This window comes from Arvicanthis niloticus, chromosome 23, assembly GCF_011762505.2.
Source record: "Arvicanthis niloticus isolate mArvNil1 chromosome 23, mArvNil1.pat.X, whole genome shotgun sequence".
Taxonomy (NCBI): domain Eukaryota; kingdom Metazoa; phylum Chordata; class Mammalia; order Rodentia; family Muridae; genus Arvicanthis; species Arvicanthis niloticus.
This window is the reverse complement of record NC_133430.1, coordinates 31,327,050-31,340,193: the sequence shown is the minus strand read 5'-3', so window position 1 is coordinate 31,340,193 and position 13,144 is coordinate 31,327,050.

Here is a 13,144-nt window from a genome sequence, read left to right as displayed (position 1 = left end):
ATCTCTAAAACCAGATGATGCACTGTTAGCTTAAGTGTCTAGGCAGCAGCTACTTACTGAACACCTGCTAGGGCCAGGCCTCTACAATGGAAGGGCTGCAGTGATTAAGACCGGAAGTCAGCTCTCAGGAAACTGTGGGGGGCTAGGAGGGGAAGCAGAAACCAGTTCTTAGGTTATGAGGCCTGCTATGAAGAACTCCCGTAAAGAGCAGAAACTGGGAGAAGATATAAGAAGGGAGCTGTTTTAGGAAAAGCCACTTGGAAGTGTTCTATCCACCCAGAGTCTGCCGAGGTTTCTAACAGATGAGGCTGGACAGATGAGCGCACAAAGCTCTCAGAACTGCCAAGCAACTCACTATGGCAACTCACTATGTCTCACGCCAATCTTGAGTCTGGATTATTCTCCCATTTTTGTAAAGAAGTAAACTTGGGCTTTGTGATGTCAGGAGCAGCTCCTGGTTACTAGAATCTTCTGACCCCAGCCACACTTCAGCTGCCTCCATTTGACTGGTTTCTCTGTCCGTTAAGCAGATTCACCATTTTCTACAGGAGATAAATGGATCCCCTTCTACAGACTTCCACTCTTGTTTGCCCCTCTCAAACCAAATACCGGCTGAAGGGGCTGGAGAGGTCTCAGCAGCAAAGTGCTTGGCACACAAGCATGAGGGCCCCAGCACCAGCATAAAACCCAATTACAGTGGTGTGTGCCTGGAATCCCACCAATGGGGAGGCAAAGATGGGAGGATTTGGAAGGCAAGCCAGTCTAGCTGAATCAGTTAACTCCAGGCTCAATAAGAAACAAACACACATGCACATGCGTGCACCCACACAGTTGATGACAGAGAGCCGACTTATTTCTATTACCCTGAGGCTTGCTCTTTTGTTATTTGAAGGCCTGCCAGTGATATCTGCCCTTGGCTTCAGCTTCCACACCAGGCTGCCAGATGACTGGTAGAGATACTCAAGTTCCCCATGCTCTGCAAAGGAGCAGAGGCAGTGACACCTGCAGCCCCATCACAGGGAAATACAGCAACTGAGGGAAAGTTGGGATCATGGGTCAGATTAATTAGGGGATTTCCATTTTGAATAAGACATTTGTAAATCATTAAATTAAAGAGCCAGGTATGGTGGCTCAGGCCTCTAATCCCACTATATAGTGAGTTCCAGGTTATCCAGGGGCTACACAGGAAGACCCTGTCTGAAAAGTTTTTAATTAAAAATAGGGCTGGAGAGATGGCTTAGTGGTTAAGAGCACTGACTGACCTCCCAAAGGTCCTGAGTTCGAATCCCAGCCACCACATGGTGGCTCACAACCATCTGTAATGAGATCTGATGCCCTCTTATGGGGTGTCTGAAGACAGCTACAGTGTATTTACATATAATAAATAAAATAAATAAACCTTTGGTCCAGAGTGAGCAGGGAGAAGGGAAGGGGAAAAAATTAAAAATAGCCTGGTGTGGTGGTACGTACCTTTGATCCCAGCACTTAGGAGGCAGAGGCAGAGGCAGGCAGATCTCTGTGAGTTTGAGGCCAGCATGATCTACAGAGCAAGTACTAGGATATCCAGAGCTACATAGAGAAACTCTATCTCAAATAAATAAATAAAAATAGATGACTTGAAAAATGAACACAGACTGAAAACTTCATTATTGTTACATTTGTAATAATAATGGTTTGCCCCTGTTGAAGAGAGAAATGTTACTTAACTTCCTATGACAATTTGACCATGAATATAACGTATATGTGAAAAATATTTTAAATATTTACCTTCTTTCTATTTATGTGTGTGCACATGTTGCATTTGTGCATGCGTGCATATGTGCTTGTGTGTGTGTGTGTGTGTGTGTGCGTGCTCCTCCTCTGTGTGCATGGACATGCATGCAGTCACGCACATGCTAGGAGAGGGCTTTTGATCCCCTGGAGCTAGAGTTACAGGCAATTGTGAGCCTGCCTGATACAGGGGTTTAGAACTGAGCTCTGCAAGAGGAGCAGGCCACTGAGCTACCTCTCAAGCCTCTAAAATAACAAGTTTTACTTAAAATGTTTGAATACTGGCTAGAGTCACCTTCTCGGGCAGTAAGGAGAGGATGAGCTCTCTTTCATATGTGGAGGGAATGGCTTAGCTCACTCTCAAGGCACATGGGGGCGTTGTGTGGCCAGGCGTGCGTTGTAAGTTCTCTTGTGGCTGACGCTGCTTTCTCCATGACATTAGCCATGGCATTAATTTTCTAAAATGGGGGTCTGCCTATGTCTGTCCGTTGAATAAGAGCTTCCCTGGCTTCCCAACTGTCAGCTGTCTCAGCTCCCTGTGAACACAGTCCCTCAGAAGGCTGGCCTCTGTGCTCTTGAGCTGTCACGTCTGTCACCCCCCTTGCTTTGAGTGAATGGGTCCTTCTGCTTCTATTCTTTTTCCCTGGCCTTTTAGAAACTTACAGCACAAATCCCATCTCTAAAAACATCAACTCTTCCACAGAGTTTGCGAGCTCCCTCTTTGCGGCCTCCAGGAGGGCCTGATTGCCAGTTTTCATCAAATGGATGTTGGCTAACCAGCTGAGTACACTGTTCAGTAGATTTGATCTTACCAATCTCTGTATCGTCTCAGTTGTGGCTCTGCAAATCCGCATGTCCCACATCTATAGAGTCAATCACCTGGATTGAAATATTCCTTTTAAGAAGGCATATGACGCCGGGCAGTGGTGGCGCATGCCTTTGATCCCAGCACTTGGGAGGCAGAGGCAGGCGGATTTCTGAGTTCAAGGCCAGCCTGGTCTACAGAGTGAGTTCCAGGACAGCCAGGGCTACACAGAGAAACCCTGTCTCAAAAAACGAAAAGAAAAAAAGAAAAGAAAAAGGCATATGACATGACCTAGAGAGATAACTCAGGAGTTGAGAGTCCTACTCTTGCAAAAGACTTGAGTTTGGTTTCTAGCACCCATATCACCCATATCAGCTGGCTCACAAACACGTATGACATCAGATCCAAAGAGATTTAATGTCTCTGGCCTCCATGGGAACCTGCACTCATGTGTACATAACCACAAACATGGTCTCATATGCATACACATGCTACCCAATTAGAAATAATAAAACGCTGGGCGGTGGTGGCACACGCCTTTGATCCCAGCACTTGGGAGGCAGAGGCAGGTGGATCTCTGAGTTCGAGGCCAGCCTGGTCTACAGAGTGAGTTCCAGGACAGCCAGGGCTGCACAGAGAAACCCTGTTTCGGAAAAAAAAAAAAAAAGAAAAAGAAAAAAAAAAGAAAAGAAAAGAAAAAATAAAACTTTTAAAAGCATTTAAGGCCAGGAGAGGAGGTTCACACTGGCAATCCTAGTACTTGGGACATGACGGCAGGAAACTAAGGAGCTAGAGTCTAGCCTCAGGTACCTAGTGAGTCTGAAGGCAGCCTAGGCTACAAGAGACCCTGTCTCAAGATAAATTGCATCTGTATTGAACATGTAAAGTTTTTTCTTCTCATTATTCTCTAAACAGTACAGTTTAACAACTGTTCATGTGGTGTTCATATTGTTCTAGGAACTGTAAGTAATCTGGTAGCTGGGGGTGGGAGGTTTGGAACCAGTCCCCCTCAGACACCAAAGGATCACTGTTCTCTATTTCAGCTCCCTGAAGCATCTAATCCAGAACCCTATGCATGAAACAAAGCAAGCCTTTAGTCCCAGCATATGGGAGGCAGAGGCAGGCCATCCTGGCCTATATAGTGAGTACCAGGCTAGCCCATGCCTATATGTGAGACCCTGTCTCAAAAGAAATATTTAATTAAAAAAATGTAAAAATAGATGTCTTGGAAAATTAGCAGAAAGATGAAGACAGGTAGATGGATCCACTGAGTACACACACACACACCTTTGCCAGATCTCTTTGTGGGTTACTTAAGTTATTGCATTGCTTCTAAGGGTTCATATCGTCTGTGTGCTCCATAACACAGAAGTGTTAAGAGATGTGTTTTGGTTTTACTTTTTGTTTATTTTGAGGCAGGGTCTCACTATGTTACGTCAGCTGGCCCAGAACTTACTGTGTAAACCAGGATGGTTTTGAAGTCACACACATCCACCTGCTGCAATTAAAGGAATGCACCATCACATGAAGCCACAGTGTGGGTTGTTTTTTTTTAATTCATTTATTTAATGGGGCGGGAGAGGAGGAGCACACAATGGCACACATATGAAAGGCAGAGAACAACTTGCAGAGACAGTTCTCTTCCACCACATGGGTCTTGGGGATTGAACTCTGATCATCAGGCTTGGTAGCAAGTGCCCAAGGCCCGAGTATGTTTAATGAGACAACAAGGAACGGAGATACGTTGAAGCCAAAAAACTGGAAATCCAGTTAGACTCCACATGGTCAGACGTCCAGAAATGTTTACAGCCATGTCTGCAGGACAGTCATGGAAACAGAAGAACTCTGCGTACTGAGAAAGCAGGGGAGCCTCTGTGCTGAGGCCAGCATGTTGCCCTGAGCCTCTGTCCGGCTGAGCATGGCCAAAGCACGGATGCTCTTAGTTTGAAAATTAACCAGCAGTGCTTCCATATGCAGTGACACGGGCAGCGATGTAATGGTCACAACCTCAGAAATGGCGGGATCGGCTTAGTCCCCAAATACAGAAATGTGTTAGGATAGAAGCAAAAGCCCCGTAATGCTGTCTCTCAGAAAATCACCGAGACCATTGTGTTGTGAGTTGCTTTCTCCCAAACGATTTTCCCTGTGTACATAAAACTTTACATAATTTCTTAATAGTGTCATTTTGAAAATCAAAGTAGTATTACAGATATAATTCTGTCGCCTCCTTTTCCTCTTTCATGGTCATTAATATCAATTTCAACAACACCATGAAAGATGACAGTAATTATAGGTATTTATTATATATGATAATAAATGTTATTATAATTTACAGTTCTCTCTCAGCAAGGTGTTGTGGCCCACACCTTTATAGCAGGTGAATCTTTGTGAGTTCAAGGACAGCCTGATCTACTTAGTGGGTTTCAGGACAGCCAGGACTACATAAGGAGACTCTGTCTTGAAAATAAAACAAGCCGGGCAGTGGTGGCGCACGCCTTTAATCCCAGCACTTGGGAGGCAGAGGCAGGTGGATTTCTGAGTTCGTAGGCCAGCCTGGTCTACAGAGTGAGTTCCAGGACAGCCAAGGCTATACAGAGAAACCCTGTCTCGAAAAACCAAAATAAACAAACAAACAAACAAACCAGGTCTCTCTCGGTAGCTAAACTCCTTCCTGTATTTTGCTAGCTTTGAAGTACAATGTGTATTTTGGTATCAGTACAATGTAAGTGTTAAAAGCGTGGCCTCCAAGCCATTTAACTAGCTGTGAGAACTCTGTCTGTCTTACAACTTTCTCAGTTGTCTGCTGGGGGAGACCCTAACGTCTGAGAATTATTTAAGGATCCCGGGACCTACCACTGGCTTGTTTTAGAACAGCTCCCAACCGGTACTGACTGCACGGAAGTGCTAACTCTGCTATCGTGAGTAGCACAAACACTAGCACTCACACACCCAGCCTTGAGAACTTCATTTGTGCGTTTCTTTGAGACAGCGCCTCACTATGCAGCCCTGGCTGGCCTCCCAAGCGATGGGACTCAAGTCCTGAGCCACCATGCTCACCTTCAGATATTTTTATTTTTAATTTAATTTAATTTTATTTTATGGGCCTGAGTGGGTTTTTTTTTTTTTCTTCTGGAAATCATATACAAGCCTGGTGCCTGTGGAGGTCAAAAGAGGCCAGTAGATCCTGAGGAACTGCAGTCACAGACGTGTGTGAGCTGCTATGTGTGAGTGTACTGGAAACCAAAACCAGGTCTTCACAGGGGCCGTCAGTGCTCTGAGTGCTGAGCGCCCTCTCTGGAGCCTCTATTTACTAAGTTTGATACATTTCTAGAAGTATCAATACTGTATCAAAGACCAAATATCTATTAAACTTTTATACTTTTTACCTGACTGCCTCCCAGAAATATACCAGCTGACCAAGAGGAACAGAGAAGTGGAGGGAAACTTTTAGCCTTCACTCTGTATCGTGGTTGAAATTCTACAACATGTTCGTGTGTTTGTTACTTGTGTATAAATTGTGTGTGTGTGTGTGTGTGTGTGTGTGTGTGAGCCCGCGTGGGCACATGCATGTGTATACTTTTAATCAGTTCTCAGTTTACCTGCCACTTCTACTTCCTCAGCAATGGCAACTGACATTGTCATTTAAATCTTTGTCACTTTGATGGGTGAAATTTTAAGGCATGAAATCCTGACTGAGTACGTATTGTTGACATGGGCACAGCCATGTCTCAGCCCCATGGGAGTGGCAAAGCCTCCCCTGGGTTAGCCTCAAGGGGATGGCAAAGCTTGCTCTGGAATGCAAATGCTGACAGTATGTGTATAAAATTCCACTGTCACTGTCTCCTTCCAGATGTTCACAGACTGTTCCTTCTGAGATTAACTAAACCTTCCCCTTGTTCAGCTGTGTGCCATAAGCTCCACCTCCTTGTTTATCTGTATACAATAGCCCTGCCTCATTGTTCAGCTGAATGCAGTAACCATACCTCTCTGTTCAACTGGATTGCATAAGCATGCTAAGCTTCTGGGGACACTGCAGTGTCTCCATCCAAGAGTTCAACCCCACCCAATTCCAGATGTTCTATGTTTGACATTTCTTCATTCCTTTGCTGCCCTCCTTAGATCAATCCCAGAAGCTGTGCACACGCACAGCACAAATGATCTGATTGTGTTTCTTTTATTTTCACTAACCTTGATCATATATAGTTTTAGGTAAATATTCATGCTACAGAAACTTGGGACTGGTGAGTAGCTCTGTGGTTAAAGAGCTTGCTGCTCAAGTGTGAAGATCAAAGTTCAATTCCCCTGCACCCTCATAAACGCCAGGTGGGTGTGGTAGCCCACCTATAATTCTAGGGTTCAAGAGGCAAAGACTGGATCCCTGGAGCAAGCTAGCTAGCTAGACCAACCAAATCAGTTATGTTACATTCGATGGATAGCAACCGAGAAAAACAGTCAACACCATCCTGTGGCTTCCACATGCACAGAAACCCACACACAAACATGTGCCCGTATACATGCAAACATGCATACACACATGCATGCACACTGTACAGTTAGACACACACATTTGCATAAGTCAAACTTCAAAACATTTTTACTATAAGTGAATGATTTTGTGCATACAAAGTTAAAAGAAAATTGATGATTTCTATGAATTTATATCAAAGATGGCCATCCCATATTAATTTAAAGCAGGGAAATGGGTTAAATGTATAAGCATGAGACGATCTACATGACTATCTGTGCAACCATTTAAAAATTTATATTTAAGCAGAGTTTATATAACACTATTTTATAATAGCTTCCAGGTTAAGAGAAAGTTAGATATTAAAAACACAACAAAATCTGGGCATGGGTGTTTGCACCCTTAATCCTAGCACTCAGAAGGCAGAGTAAAGGACAGTGAGTTTGAGACCAGCCTGGGCTAACAGTGAGTGGCATCAAACCTTATCTCAAAAAGGGTTGGTAAAGGTGCCTGCTACCAAGCCTGATGACCCGAGTCTATCCCCAGGACCCACATGGTGAAAGGGAAGAATTAATGAAACAGAATTTGTGAAATAGTGGGAAATATACACAGGATTTTTGTAGCTAAAAAGTGTGGAATGAAGCTGAGGTTGAATGCGAAGTAAGTGATAGACAAAAGAGAGGCAGTGTGCATTTCCCCGGGCAGTTGGGGCCCCTGGGCAAGCTGTGGAAAGGAACATCTCGAGTCTGTGATTTCTGCAGCTGCTCCAGTATACTCCAGCCCAGGGCCCCTCTCCTGAGAGTCGGCTTGCCTTTCAGATATCCCTGGTGAGCTCCCAAAGCTCTGCCCAAGTTGGGGAAAGGGCTAGCTGCTCAAGGGGCAGCTCAAGGGTGAGCAGCTCCCCTCAGGCTGTGTCCCCTTCCGTGATGAGTACAGATTTAGGCCACAGCATACTCCAACCAGGACACGAGGAACCAACTGGAAAAGCAGATGGAGCCCTTGGGTGAAGGGCACCTTGAGAAGCCTGAGAGATGCTAGCTCATTCCCATGACTGTCGCTAAAGCTCAATTCAAATTTATACAAGAAAGTTTATTCTTACTTCCTTGATGACACTCCTGTCAGCTTCCTGTTAGGGTTTGATGATTTGATTAGGATTTGCTTTTGCTCATTCCTTCCCTTGACTCTGATAGATTTTAACTGGTCTAGCCTTGTGTCTTGGCAGTTGCCAGTCATGATTGCATTCTGAGAAATACAGAGCAAAGTGCCCTATGCACATGGCAAAAGACTTAAGGACCCCTCCTCCACTGGTGATCAATTCATGATAATGACCCTTCAACCACATTTACACAAATGCCTTTTATCTTCGCCTGTTTGCCTTACAAACCTCTCACCTAAATGGCCAAAAACCAGGCACAACTAACATAGCTGCCGACGTAAGATCTGCTCAGGGTGGTACATCTCAAAATCCTGGGGTGCTTTCTGGCTATACTGAGGTGTTTTCATTCATAACCTCATCTCTGTCATTTCCCACAGTGAGAGGCCCTTGGTGTTGTCCTCACTCTGAACTGTTCGTGCCGATGGTAAGAATGGGTGGGGGTCATACTTCCAGGTCCTGCTCTCACAGCCCCGTCCACAACTGAGTGAGAAGTCTGGGTGACCTGAGGTGATGTTGACTGTGATTTTTGGAGCAAATCAAGGCTCCGGCGCTTACATCAGAATGGTTAACTTTTTAGTGACCTTATGCAAGTCCTTTCTTCCTGTTTTTTGTTGTTGTTTTGTCTGTAAAACAAAGTTGACAGTAGTCAGTCTCCTAAGCTTGTGTCTTCTCAGGATACCACGTAGTCAGGCATGTCAGGCATGTCACGTAGTCAGGGCCCGGAATAGGTGACTCTTCCGTTGGTCTCTTCTCTTTCTGTGGTGGTTCAGAGACCCCCATAGCCACAGAACTGTGACACCCATGTGGTCTTAAAGAGCAACTGATGCGACAGTTTCCAAGTTTTACAAACATTGACCATTAACAAAAATGGAAAGAGAGAGAGAGAGAGAGAGAGAGAGAGAGAGAGAGAGAGAAGGGCCACTGGAGGAATTGCTGACATTTTATATGGGCGGTAAGGGCACAAAAAAAATAAGCATATAAAAACTATAATCTTCTATCATCTAGATTCCATAAAGGAAAATCTTAACCATCCTGTATGTCACAGGAGGAAGAAGGCCATTACATACAGATAAACTTAGCTGAGGGGAAAAAGTCTGTCTGCCTTTTGTTATTTTCCTGGAAACTGATACACACGCCACAGACCTTGGATCATCATGACATGCTCCCACTTTACAGGAGCCCAGAGAGGTGGAGCGGCATGTGCAAGATACAGACCTACGATGGTACCTCTGGACATCAGAGATAGTTTTGTGCGGCTGTGAGGGAGTTATATAGGAATCTGGGATAGCAGTAGGGGTCTGGGCTCTGCCCTCGGGAAGTGGCCTTGGAGCAGCACTTTCTTACAGTTCCATTTTTCTGAAATGGAGATGTGGTCATCAAAAAGATGGCGTGAGACCCTAAGGGAAGAGACACTTCAATTTGTCGCAGATATTGGATATGGCATAGTTTGAGGGAGTAAGCTACCTCAGTGACTAGAATTCACCTGAAAATATTTCACCTCCCCCCAAAAATAAGATAAAGCAAATATGATACAATAAGTTAATATTTGAAAACTTTCATAATAAGCATTTAATAATAATAATAATAATAATAATAATAATAATAATAATAATAATAATAATAGGCTGTAGCAAGGCAAGGGATGGAAGGGATGACATTACTTACTGAGAAGTCCTCAGAGAAGTCTGATCTCCATTAGTGTCTTCGCCAGCCTTGGGCAGACAGAGCGAGGGACAGGAAGTGATTTTGGTTTTCTTTCTTGCTCCCCAAGTCAGCCAGGTGCTGCTGCTGGGTGAGGGGAGCCTTCTGCTCCTTCTCAAAGCAAGTCACTATCTGACAGACCCAACCCTACTGGGGCCCAGTGGGCTGCTTAGCACAGCCAACCAGCATGGGGGGGCTTATGAATATGCAAATTGGAGCCCCCGCGCTGGTTGGCTGACCCCTGTCATTTCCCACCTCCATGGCAAATCAGGTTCTCTGAAAGCCCTGCTCAGAGGGTTTCTTGAAATGCTCTCCTTTCCATCCTTGCTAAGAATTTTCAGAGCCCTTTGAAGATTTGGACTGTGGATTGCTCAGCTTCCCCCACCGCTCTATGTCAGCTCCTGACCTCTGCTTCCAAGTTCCGTTCTGAGACACCTCCAAAGTGATCATCTTTCTTCAGACCCCTCCAGCAATCTCTGAATTCTGTCTAGCACCTCAGATCTCAGGAAGAACAGGCTGTGAGGCCTGCCCCAGCAGTAGAAGTTGCCGATAGGCCCATCTATCTCTGATACAGTTGAGGAGAACCGGCCTACACCCAAAACTCCTCCCAGAACGTTCCATCTTCTCCACTTCGACCTGGGAAGCGAAATGAATGTTGTAAAATACAGCAATGAAAATCAGTGCACCAGGCTGTTAAAGATGGCTCCACGGTTAAGAGCATCGGCTGCTCTTCCAGAAGTCCCGGGTTCCATCCCTAAGTAAAACCTTAAAGCTTAAGAAAGAGAAAATCAATGCACTATTGCTCATCTTATCAATATGAATTAATTCTCCAAACATAATGCAGAGTGAAAAAAAAAAATCCGTCACAGAGTGGTTCAAGGACTGTGAGTCCATTCCTGTTACGTTCAAAAGTAGCCCCCTCCCTACAAAGGGTGTGGATTTTCACTATAGATAAATCTATTCATTGTTTTAAGTTATAACTGCGTATATCAATAGATGAAATCTGGGTACCATTGGTATACACAGTGACCTTATACAGGTTTAATTCATATTTTAAAGGAGACTAGAGATGGAAAGACAGGGTACGCAGTCCCATCCAGTAATATTCATATATACATGTCTATATACATGTCTCTATACATATATGTCTCTATACATAGACATATATGTAAAGGTGTGAAAGCATGGTTCAGACCACATACACAAATGTTAGAGGATTTAAGGTGAAGAGAAAGAACATTGTGTGTATTATTTAAGTTAAACTGACTACTGAGTGGTGTTTTCCATTCATGGGTCCAGTTGATCCTTTCTTTAAAAAAAAAAATTACAAAATTTCTGTGTTGTTTGAAAGTGTACATATTTTAAAATTTTAAATATAAAAATTTTAAAATAAAACAAATTATGGGTATGCATATGCATATTGAGGCTGTAATGAAAACTTGAACTCAGAATCCTGAACCCTGCTACCACTTGCTTTCATGGACACATGTGTCCCTGTAGGCCAGTGGTTCGCAACCTGTGGGTTGTGACCTTTTGGAACTTGAACAACCCTCTCACGGGGTCACCCAAGATCATTGGAAAACAAAGATATTTATATTACTATTCATAGCAGTGGTAAAATTACAGTTATGAAGATAATGCTGTGCCTAGAGAAACTCCAAACAGGGACAATGTCCTAGCTTATAGGATCACACCTTGCAGACCATGGAAGCCCATTGATAAATCTCAAGGAAATCAATTTCAACCTTTATTCTTGGAGGAGGACTTTGAATGCTATCATGTACAAAGGTTTTCATATGTATTAAAAAAAAAACATTTTCAGCAGTACGGGGGATTAGTCCTAAGATATTCTACATGCTAGGCTTTGGGAAACCGTCTACCACCAAGCTATATTCCCAGTCTACTCTCTTTTTTGAGAAAGGATACTGCTACATTGCCCAGACTGACCTTGAATTCATAACCCTCCTACCTTTACCTACTACCTTCTTAATTCTTGGATTATAAGCATGCATGAACATGCCTCAGCCTAAAACTATAAAATCAAAGATGAATTTGGGTGATCAGCAAAACTCCAGGAAATATGCTTGCCACGTTATACCTAAGCTTGAGCTTCTAAACCTTAGGGAAGAATCTCAAAAATTAATCATTAAAACCATGAAAAAAATTACGTAACTACGGAAGGAGAAGCTGGGGTGTAGCCTAGTGGCAGAACTTACTTAGCATGGTGGAATGCTAGCTTCAACCCCCCAGCGCAAAGCAAAAGGATTAAGCAACTATCTAAGAAATGTTAGCAGAAACCTCAGAAGCTAGAAGCTGACATATTTTGGCTAGTCTTGTATTCCTCAAAAGTGTTGTGAGCATGAAGTGTGTAGCCATTTCTCAATTATTGGCCAGCTTTGAGCAGATGATTCAGAAAGAAAGTGGTTTCCTTGTTTCCCTCTTTGATTAGTCGATAGAAGTGACAGGTTTGTTGGGGTTTTTTTGTTTTGTTAATTTTATTATTTTTAATTATGTGTGTCTGTTCTGGGGGAATGTGCAGGTGTCCATAGTGCCAGAGGAGTTAGATCCCCCTGGTTGTTGTATGACACCTGATGTGTCACCAGGAACAGAACTCAGGACCTCTGGAAGAGCAATGAATGCTCCTAACCACTGGGCCATCTCTCCAGCTCCAAGACAGTTCTAAACAGGTCATCACAGTAGCGATGCACTATAGTGATAGAGACACATTACTCTGGAAACCTAAAGTACCTGATCACTCTGCCAGAGGGAAATAGGAAAGGTTTCAGAAAAAGATTTAAAGGGGAAGTAAAAAACCCCTAGATAAATAGGAAGGCACCGTCCACACAAATACGGGGAATGAAATAGTGCAGGGGGTAGGGTGGGGTGGGTGGGGCGGATGGCCAGCAGTGAATCATGGCTAATGCCCAGCATTTGTGAGAATGAGGACAACCTCAGAAGCCACAACCGGATTATCAGGTGCCTGGGCTAGCTGAGGAGTTTGGGTTTTATAGATAGGCAGTAGCAACTGGAAGACTTTAAGCAGGGGGCGTGGCAGGATTAGCTCTGCACTATTGATGGATCTTGGACAGAGGTGTGAAGGCGGAGTGGAGAGAGTGGAAGTGGAGACTTAAACCTGTTACGTTAAGGAAGCTTTGGAAGGAACCAGATGCAGAGCATAACAGGCTCAATACTGAACGGCAGCTGGGAACGGATGAGCTCTCTGTTTCTAGTCAGGGATTCTGCCCAG